Source organism: Hevea brasiliensis, chromosome 17 (genome assembly GCF_030052815.1).
Source record: "Hevea brasiliensis isolate MT/VB/25A 57/8 chromosome 17, ASM3005281v1, whole genome shotgun sequence".
NCBI lineage: Eukaryota > Viridiplantae > Streptophyta > Magnoliopsida > Malpighiales > Euphorbiaceae > Hevea > Hevea brasiliensis.
The window spans coordinates 4,192,793-4,203,230 of record NC_079509.1 but is presented as its reverse complement, the minus strand read 5'-3'; the positions used below and the strand labels follow the sequence as shown (position 1 = coordinate 4,203,230).

General features: G+C 39.1%; 1 pseudogene; it reads left to right on the top strand.

Moving 5' to 3' along the window:
* Positions 1–3,534: 3,534 nt before the first annotated feature.
* On the top strand, positions 3,535–8,496 carry LOC110671771 (uncharacterized; annotated as a pseudogene).
* Positions 8,497–10,438: the final 1,942 nt, after the last annotated feature.

The following is a 10,438-nucleotide window of genomic DNA, read 5'->3' as shown; positions in this document are numbered from 1 at the left end:
TGTGTTTCTGAAACCTTCCCGCGACGTGTCAAGAAAGCGGGTCGATTCCGCTAACGGGTATAAATAGCGCCGCTTGGGACTTCGTGAGCATTAAATGCTCAAACGGGTATAAATAGGGGGAGAGTCAGTCAGTTGCTCTCTTATGTCACTTTCAGCACTTTGCTAGCAACTTCAAAATTCTCATAGTTAAACTTCTTTTATTTTTTTGAAAATGAGCAGCGCCGAGGGTCAGAGAGCGGCGAGCCCCCCTTCCATCCATATTTCTTGGACGTCGGACGAAGTTGAGGTGGGCAGGCTAAGTGGGCGACCTGAGACTCCTACGACCTCTGCTTCAGCCCACGGTCAAGTGGCACACTCAAGACGAACACCTTCCTCTGGGAGAGAAAATCTCCCCGTAGATAAGTTGCCATCAGTCCTCCAAGAAACCAATTTGCAATTGATTAGTCAAGAGTACAACCTTCGAACTGACTCGTACGAGCTTATTAGATGCCATGGCGATCTCCGAGCCGATCACTTCTTTGAAGAAAATAATGCGATCATGATATATGAAGAGCAATTAAAAGCCGGGCTCCGGTTTCCTCTTGACAACTTCTTCAAGGACGTTCTGAAGTTCCACCACGTATGTATAGCCCAAGTACATCCAAACTCATGGCGAATTCTGGTGGCTTTTAGAGGCTTATGCAGAGCCAAGAAGGTCGAGCCTACAGCAAAGGTTTTTGCCGAGCTGCATAGACTTACTCGTTGAAAGGACGACGAGTATGGCTTCTTTCAAGCCAAACCGCACTGTGGGCTTTTTACCGATCTCTCCTCTTCACTGAAAAATTGGAAGAATCGCTTCTTTATGTTGAGGAGCAAGATTCCGAATGGTTTTGAAGGTTTCTCACGTAGCTAGCAGTATCTGGGCCCATCAATTCCAAAGAAGATCACCTTGAGTAGGGACGAGGGTGCCATGGTAATGGAATTAAAGGATCAGGCGGCCACTCACAAGTATTCATGCTTATACGCTGTTATGGCCGAACTAAGATGGTGGCTGATGCAAATGATCGCCAATGAAAACTATGAACTGCAGCTCTCTAACCTCGGACCTAGGACCGGTATAACATAAATCTTTGGTCTCCTGATTTAGGTAATCTCACTAACTGTTTTTCTGTGCAGAAATGGCTGGAGGCGAAGGAGCAAAGGAGAGCCGCAAGCGGAAAAGAGAAGTCTCCCGGAAGGTACGAGAAATGAAGATCGCCGCGGCATTACAAATGTCAATGAGGGATTCGGGAGAAGTGCCGGGAGACTCGTCCCGACCTTCGAGGAAACCGGTCCCAGAAGTAGAGGTAGCTCCTTCTCCCCCTTGACAAGAAGAGCCACCACCTCCACCTGTTCCTTCAAGTGCGGAAGGGGGGTCTTTCTAACCTATTGTGAGGACCCTTTCTCGTGGTGCCCAAGTCCTCATTCATTCTCTGGAGAAGAACCGATCCGTTCGGGAGAATTCGGGCTTGGCCAAAGTTCTGGGTGCTACCATATACCTCCAGGAGGACGGGAACAGGCTGACCCCGGATAGCATTGATGATCTCCTGGCTCAGACGATGTATTTGAGCATAGAGAGCCTGGTGAATCAGCACATAATTAGGGAAAAGGCTCATCTTCTGAGGCAGGAGATTCTGAAAGCGGTCCAAGACGCGGCTTCCACCCGAGCCCAACTTTCATCTACCCAAGACTATATTGCTGAAATCGAAGGTCGGATGAAATCCTACGAGGATAAGCTGGCCGAACCAGCTCGTGAACTTGGGGAAGCTCGGTCACTTCGAACTACCGACGTCGCTCGCCTTACTGAAGAGCTCAAAGCGAAGGAAGAAGAGGCTATGACGAGGGAAGCTGGTGCTTATGTGAATGCACACAGCGATCTTCTAGCCGAGCTCGAGAGGCGTTATCCTGGGGAAGACTTCTCTTGGATGGTGGATCTTGCTCCTAGGGACGAAGAGGGGAGCGAGGAGGAAACCGAGAGAGAGAGAGAGGATAAGTGAAATGTGAATGTAGAACAGGCTGGGGGTGACCCTCCAGCCGAATGACTTGTACTTTTATTTTGAAATGAAATGAAATTCCTTTTGTTCAATTTCTTGATGAGATCGGAAAGTATCCAAATTGTATGAGTGCTTGATTGTTTGAACGTATTAGGACATCAAACTTAAAAGCGATTATTAATCTAAGTATAAGAGGTTGGAAAAACATTGTAACCATGAGATCGGCCTAAGCCGAGACTAAACACCGGATGGAACTTTAGATCATTAAAATTGGAAACTTGATTTGAATACTTAAGATCAGAAACACCATTAGGTCGGACTGAAAACTTAACTTTATTAAACGATTTTCCACAATATTTATAAAGGAGAGATCGGAAATAAGACTGGATGGCACGGAGACCTGATATTGGTTTGATCTCCTTTGACGAGAGATCGGAAATAAGATTGGACGGCATGGAGACTTGATATTGGTTTGATCTCCTTTGTCAAGAGATCGGAAGGCATTCGACTAGATGCGGGATCGGTTTATTTCCTGATTGAGTCACTTGTAACCGAAGAATGTCGGTTGGGGGGTCGATTTTCAAAGTTCATTGACTTCGGTGATCGGCCAAAATATGGTGTCGATATCCGCAAACATCATGCACCAAGGAATACTCTCTTGTATATATTTCGTCAATTTATCTAAAACTAATGTAAAAAGGTAAGGGCTTATAGTTGATCCTTGATGTAATCCAATTGAGATCGGAAAATCTTTTGTGTCCCCTCCCATTGTGCGCACAATAGTGGTTGCTCATTCATACATAAGACATTTATGTACAGATAACCTTTTTTTGTTCTAACATACTCCATAAGACATTTATTGGAATACTATTATAAGTCTTCTCCAAATCAATAAAAATTATGTGTTGATCTTTCTTCACATTTCTATATTTCTCCATCAAGCTTCTAATGAGAAAGATCGCTTCCATTGTTCTAACACACAACAATATATATGCCATGAAATTAAATTTAATATTTATTTACCGAGACTAATATTCAAATATACAACAACGAAATTAACAAATATATATATATATATAATCCCTAACCAGGTTCTGATACCAATTGTTAGATAATAAATTAAACCGTTATAGATTACATGAATCGAGAATATGTGTACTTGGAAATACGCTTGTATCCATGATTTTCAATGAACAATGAAGAACGGAAGCCAAAGGGTAGGTTCATAACTCTCAATATCCACAGCCTTCAAATTCTTTATGAATTCTATCTGATGTTGAATGGGGTTATTAGAACACACATATATATATATATATAGGATTATGGACAGCCTGATCCATTATAAGTTTGTTCAATCACATGATCTAATCTATTTAGATATTACCAATTAATAAACTTATTATTTGATATCATTATTTAATCTGTCAATTAGCCTAACAATTTTAATGTTAATCCACGTACTGATAAAAATAAATAATCCAGCTTGTTGATCTATGTCATAACACTCAAACTCTAGGGAACAATGTCAATCTTATGTGGCTTGCCTCTCCTTGAGTGTATCTACTGTCTAACATGTGCTCGCTGGGCATGGAAACTATGTCTCCATTCTGCAGGTCATGACAGTGAAACTTGGGCCTTGCAACTGCAGAAGAATTTGAGCCTGTTCCTCGCATACGTCGATATATTCTAGCCGTTTATGAAGATGGTCTTCACTCTTCAGCACCCTATGTGGGAGGCCCCTGGAGGGTATGGAATAAAACCAGATTGGGTAATTCTGAGAAGAACTTATGAGCATACTCATGGAAGGGCTCCTCCCTATATATAGTATCTAGATCATGATCATTCAGATATAGTGCTCGCCATTTGGAGCCTTAATTTGGCAAAAGAGAGCGACTATGCAGTGCTTTGGGACAATAGCATGGGGAAAAGGAAAATTGATGGTGGGTATGTCCACAATGGGCTCATGAAGGCTGCTGGGTGGGTTTTGAATAAGGAGTGTGAGATTTTGGAGGACTTGGTAAAGAAGTATCCAAATTATACTTTGACTTTCACAGGACATTCCCTTGGGTCTGGTGTAGCTGCAATTTTGACATTGGTAGTAGTGCTAAACCGGGATAAATTGGGAAACATTGAGAGGAGGGTCAGGTGCTATGCTATTGGACCAGCTAGATGTATTTTGCTTAATTTGGCAGTCAGATATGCGGATGTTATTAATTCTGTTGTGCTGCAGGCATGTATTTTAAGCTCTTACTGATCATTTGGAGAATCATATGAATAAAAATACATCTTACGAGACCTCGGCAACTTTTACTCTTTTCTTCATTGGCTGTGCTTCTGCTTTTTGTATTGGATGGTGTCACCATTGAGTTATCTTGTTAGCTTTAGTTGATTGTCCCTGTTTTATCCTTAAATTTTTTATTCATACTTGTTCATTATCATAGGAAGTTCCCTACATTTTTCTGTTTAAAACTTTGAGAAAATGCTTTTCACTAGAAATTAGGACATTCAATAAGGTGTGACTTCTATCTTTCTGTCAAATACGGGCAGAGGTCTTGAATGGTTGCTGCAAAATTCTTCTATTTTTTTTGTTCATACTTGTTCATTATCATTGGAAGTTCCCCGCATTTTTCTGTTTCAAACTTTGAGAAAATGCTTTTTCAGTAAAAAATAGGATATCCCGTAATGTGTGACTTCTATCTTCTGTCATAGAGGGGCAAAAGTCTTGAATGGTTGCTGCAAAATGACTTTAGGTTCTTTAATGCAATATGGTTTTAGGTTCTTTAATGCAAGGTGGACTCACTCATACACACAAAAATATGTGGTAAAACATTAATTAAAGAATTTTTCTGTCTGATGAGAATTCATTCTTAGAGATGCTTGAGCCTTTTGTCATGGAGTTCTATGTAGAAATTTCTGATGAAATATAAAGGGTCATTCATTTTTATGCTGTACATCTCAAAAGAGGATTGATTATGTGCTGTAGTTTGATGTGTATAGAATGTCCATCACAAAAGATGAACTATATTCTATTATGCTGTAACTGAAAAGAGAGAGAGAGAGAGAGAAGAAAAGAAAATAACTATGTCATGAGCTAAGAGTTAGGATAGACCTCACATACAAACATGTCAGTGCATCCAATACACTGAATGATAGATGTTCTTGTTTCCAATTAGTGGTAAATCACAGGACTAATTTTTTATGTTTTTTGGTAACATGGTTTCATCATGTTGGTAACCCCAAATATGAATTGTTATTTGATGTGTTTTAGATAAATTTAACTATATTCCATTGGAGCAGGATGATTGCTTAACACGGACAGCCACACCCTTGGAAGACATTTTCAAGTCACTTTTCTGGTATGGATTACTTCTTATAATTACAGTTTTCTTTACCGCTAATAAGTTCATTAAACTTTGTGAGTCCTGTTTGGAAGTTCAATGCACTTGCACACCCATTTAGCAAAAGCAATTTTTGTAAGCTTCTTTGAAAAGGCAAGATCATGTCCCAATTTGAAGCACAAAAGGAATAAATTTGAACCTTTAAATAAAGAGTGTCTTGGCAAACAAAGAGCCTCCACTTGTTTTAGCAATGGGCTGTATTCATCCAAGAACCTAGTTGCCTGATTTCATTAACTTTTGAATATCTAAAAGACTCAGGACAGTAAGTGTAACATATTTGCAATGCTAATTTAACTTTTTTCTTTCATTTTTGTTATGCATGTGAATTATTATTGATTGTACTAGTTTTCTTTTTGTTTGACAGTTTGCCATGCCTACCGTGTCTAACGCTCTGTTTGGATGGGGTGAGTGAAGGGTAATTAATGGGAAGGTGAGGGAGGGTAAGGAGAGAGAAGGGTAAGAAGTGTCACAATAAAAAAAAATCTCATGTTTAGAAAGAGGTGAATTAATAGAAAGTTAAAAAGAGATAATATATATTTTTTATGTTTGGAAAAAAGGTAAAAGAATGGTAAATAATTATTAAAATTATAAAAATATATTTTTCTATTAGATAAAATTTATTCTTTATTTTTTTTAATATGTAAATTAAGACCTTTTATTTTTAGTTTAGTGACCTATAATTTGTATTTTTTATTGTCTTTTTATGTCAGACCATGGCATGTACTATTTCAACATTCAACTTAGATATCTATGAAATAATACAAACAAAGATTGAATAAAGAATGAATTATTTAGAAAATTAAAGCATTTTATTTTTAGTTTAGTGACTTATAATTTATATTTTCAATTGTCTTTTATGTCAGACCATAACATGTACTATTTCAACATTCAACTTATATATCTATAAAATAATACAAAAAATGATTGAATAAAGAATGAATTATTTAGCAAAAAAAAATTGACAATTAGAGTATAATAATTACAGCAAACTATTGAAAGAATAAATGATTTAATAACTGAAATTAAATAGAAAGATAAAATTAATATTTTTTCTGCAAGAATTCAAAATCCATGATAGCGAAGAGATTAGATACGGCCACTTGAGAGAGAAAACATTTGTTTGTATTGGTAAACTAGGTTTATTTTAATGGGTATAATTGGATTTTTAATAAAAAATTAAAAATACAATAGGAAAATAAAAAATAAAATAATTTTCATCTCTCATCTCCCCCTACTTACACCCCAATTTGGGGTGTGAGAAAAATTGAGATTTGAGGGGTAAGAGAGGGTAAACCTTAACTTACTTACCCTTACCCTTTATTAGCTCACCCCTTTCCAAACAGGGTTATAATAATTACATATCTCTCCTTATCTTTATTTACCCTTCTCTCACCCCCATTCAAACAGAGCCTAAGATGCTTGAGGGGTACATGTATGCTTGTGGAGCATCTGCTCAAAGATCCAAGGAGGCTCTATGCACCTTGTCGGCTCTATCACATTGTTGAGAGAAAACCTTTCAGGTATAATTACAACAGTGAGCTTAGCTGTATCAAATATTTACTCAATTAACACTATGTTAAGATTGAGAGAGGAGAAGGGAAGGAAAGGTTTATTAAATGGAAGGAAGGGTTAAGGAAGGGAAAGGATATAAAAATTCTCAGCCCCTCTTGTTTCGGAGGAAGTGAGAGAAAGGGAAGGAGGTAAAATATCGAAGTTACAAAAATGTTCTCATTCAGTCGTTTTTAATTATGATGAAACAAGATATATAAGGATAAAAAGGACAATTTTGGATTTATGCTTTAGTGGTTTAACTTATCCAACCCAAATTGTACTATTAGAAACTTATAGGTACAAGTTAGTACCGCTGAAATTATGTTTTCTTTCCTAGTTCTTTTGTAGGAAAACATTATCTGTCATAGACATTAGAGATTTATCTCAACGTTGCATATCTATGAACTAGAAATGTTTTTGTATTAGATAAGTCTTAAAACTGTGCCTGACCGGGTTGGCTGTCAGGGTTTTAGTCTATGAATGATTGAAGAGAAAAAAGAGGGGATTATATAATAGTATCTGGTGTCCATGGGTTTTGCCATTAAGAGCAGGAAGGAATAATTCAGTTCAATAGTTATTCTGGTCAGTTTCATTCTGAAATGAAAGTTTGAGTTCTCACCACTTATGGATGGGCCATTTATGAATTTTGTTTACAGAATGGGAAGATTCCCCCCAGTTGTGAGGACAGCAGTACCGGTAGATGGCAGGTTTGAGCGTATAGTTCTATCCTGTAATGCCATTTCTGACCATGCAATCATATGGATAGAAAGAGAAGCCACGACGGCTCTGGATGTAGGTTTTCTGTCTCTTACAACTTTGATATTTTTGCTGGTTCAAGCAAGTATTTATTATTTAAGATGGTCAGTAGTTCCAGTTTTATCTTTTTCACTTGTTAATTGTTTAGAGGGTCTGTTTACGGCTCTGAAAGCGACAGACAGACTTTGGCTAGTCAGAAACAAAATGTTAAATTCCAGACTATTTGGTTCATTGGTGTGTGTTCATCTTTCTTCTTTTTTCTGGTTGGAATATGCGCTGAGAACTTCTACAGCCCATCATTTCCATTAAATTGATCTTTATGCCCCTGCTCTCTATGTTGCATTTTTTTTCATTTTTCTTTCTCTTTTTAATATTGTTGTTGTTGTACATTTCAGCAACACAACTTGATGAACAAGATATAATTCTTTTTGAGTTGCTAAACTTTTTGTCTTGGATCTCTTGACCTATGAGAGTGATTAATCATTTTTAGTGCTGAAATAAGAACTTTACTGCATTCTTTGAAGCTGTGGCTGATTAGCTTACATGGCCAAAGTCTTGCCGAGGTCATTTTCATTCTTGTGTAGATTCATTGATATTTTAAGCTAATAAGAGATGGTACTTGGCTGCAGTTTATTTTCTACTTTTTATTTTTTGAGACAAAATAGGAGAAAAGAGTGGCTCTGTTAGTCGCTTAAGAAAATCACTTGGAAAGCTTTTGTGCTAATCCTTGCATCCCCTTATCATGAACTCAGCTACTGCTTGAGAAACATCATATCATGGAGATCCCAGCAAAGCAAAGAATGGAGCGGCAGGAAACTTTGGCCCGAAAGCATACTGAGGAGTACAAGGCTACATGTCACGGGACGGGAGTTCTAGCTCCGTATGGCGCCTAGGTCTTCCTTAGCCAGGGCCCCTAGGCCAGCCTTTACCCCTATCTGACAAGCTCGTATAAGCCCAAATATTAAGCATCTTTGAGGTTTCTCGCACGTACCTGTACAAATTCACACTAGTTAGCTCCATAGGGCAAGAGACAGCTTATGACGGCCTTGCCAACTACCAAGAATAGGAGTGAGAAACTGCCGAACCGTTACATTCTCTCCTACCCAATCCTGCAAACGCCCTCGTTTGCGTGCGTTCACGTCGCTTCCCTGCGCAACTTGTCACACTCCCTCGCAGGTAAGAGCCCACACACCATTTGTTGCGCTCGCCCAATGCAAACACTTAAGCAGCATGTTGGCCACCAGTTTGCCAATGCACTCGCCCACTTGCGCACGCAGACATCCTCCAAAATACCTTGCCAAGATTCATCATATTACTCGCCAGACACGTACAAGCTGCATGACAGGCCGCACTTGTCCCTCGGATCGACCTCTTTCTTGTCAGATGTGGGATTGAGAAACCCTTATCTACGTCTGTTCCATTGAGGCCTGACACTCTCCCCCACCTTCCCCCACCCGATTCCAGCAACACCCTTGTCGCTATCGGCACCCTGCCTACCCCGGTCCCTTTGAGGCGCTTGGTGTAATTCTGATCGTCTGAGGCCTGCTCTGATACCACATTCTCACAGGACAGGAGTTCTAGCCCCGTGCGGTGCCTAGGTCCCCCTTGGCCAGGGCCCCTAGGCCAGCCTTTCCTCCTATCTGCATAAGCCCAAATATTAAGCATTTTCGAGGTTTCTCGCACGTACCTATATAGATTCACACTGATTAGATTCATAGGGTAAGAGACAGCTTGTGACGACCTTACCAACTGCTAAGAATAGGAGTGGGGGACTGCCGAACTGTTACATGCACTAAAGAGGGCGGTTACACTATCTGTGCCACATGCTTATTCACCTTCTCAATATGGAACTTTTGATGAACAAGACAAAGGACTCAAAGAAGATGAATCACAAAATCCAAGTAGGGAATCTTCTCTTAGTTCTTCAAAGGAAAGCAAGACAAAAGAAAACTGGGAAGAATTGATCGAACACCCTTCTGATAAGGATCAGCCTGGTCACAGGGTGCTCAAGAAATCAAGTAGGGATGATTCATGATATAGTGGTACAAGGATAGCCTGAAAAAGAGATAAGCATGGGGTTGTGGCAAGAGTTATTCCTCATTTGTACTATAATTCTTCAATTCATTTGTGCATTAGCTAATGAAAATATCAATACAGTGTTGCAAACAGGCCACTTGTCATTGAGGCTTTGGCTACCTAATCATGTTTAATATATTCGGTGTAATATAAGGGGCTTATACCTACTCGGGATAAAATGGGAGGATTCAGCAAAAATTGTGGAAAATGGGCTACATGCGAGTTCTAAATTTCTTCTAAACATGGATGTGAGATTTCATATTGGCTCCATTTTGACATAGACTGTGCACTTGGAAGTACAGATGCTAGAATTGTGGATCATCATGTTTAACTCTCTAGGCTTAGTTGGGTCTTATGTGCACCCATATGCTTCGCCTGACGCTACTAGCCATGCTTGGTGCCCTGTCCTTGACGCAAGTAGCTCATCCCCACATAAATGGGAAAATGTTTGATCTAAGTGGGTGGATTGCAACTTTGATCGCTAAATAGTAACAATTCAACGGTCGAATCTGGTTTAATATAAGAAGAGAAAAATTAGGGATTGAAGAGATTCAATTGGGAAAGTATAAGATTAAGGGAAACTAATAGAATTTCTATCAAAATTGCAAATAACAAGAATTCCAAACAGGGCTACGAAACAGAAAA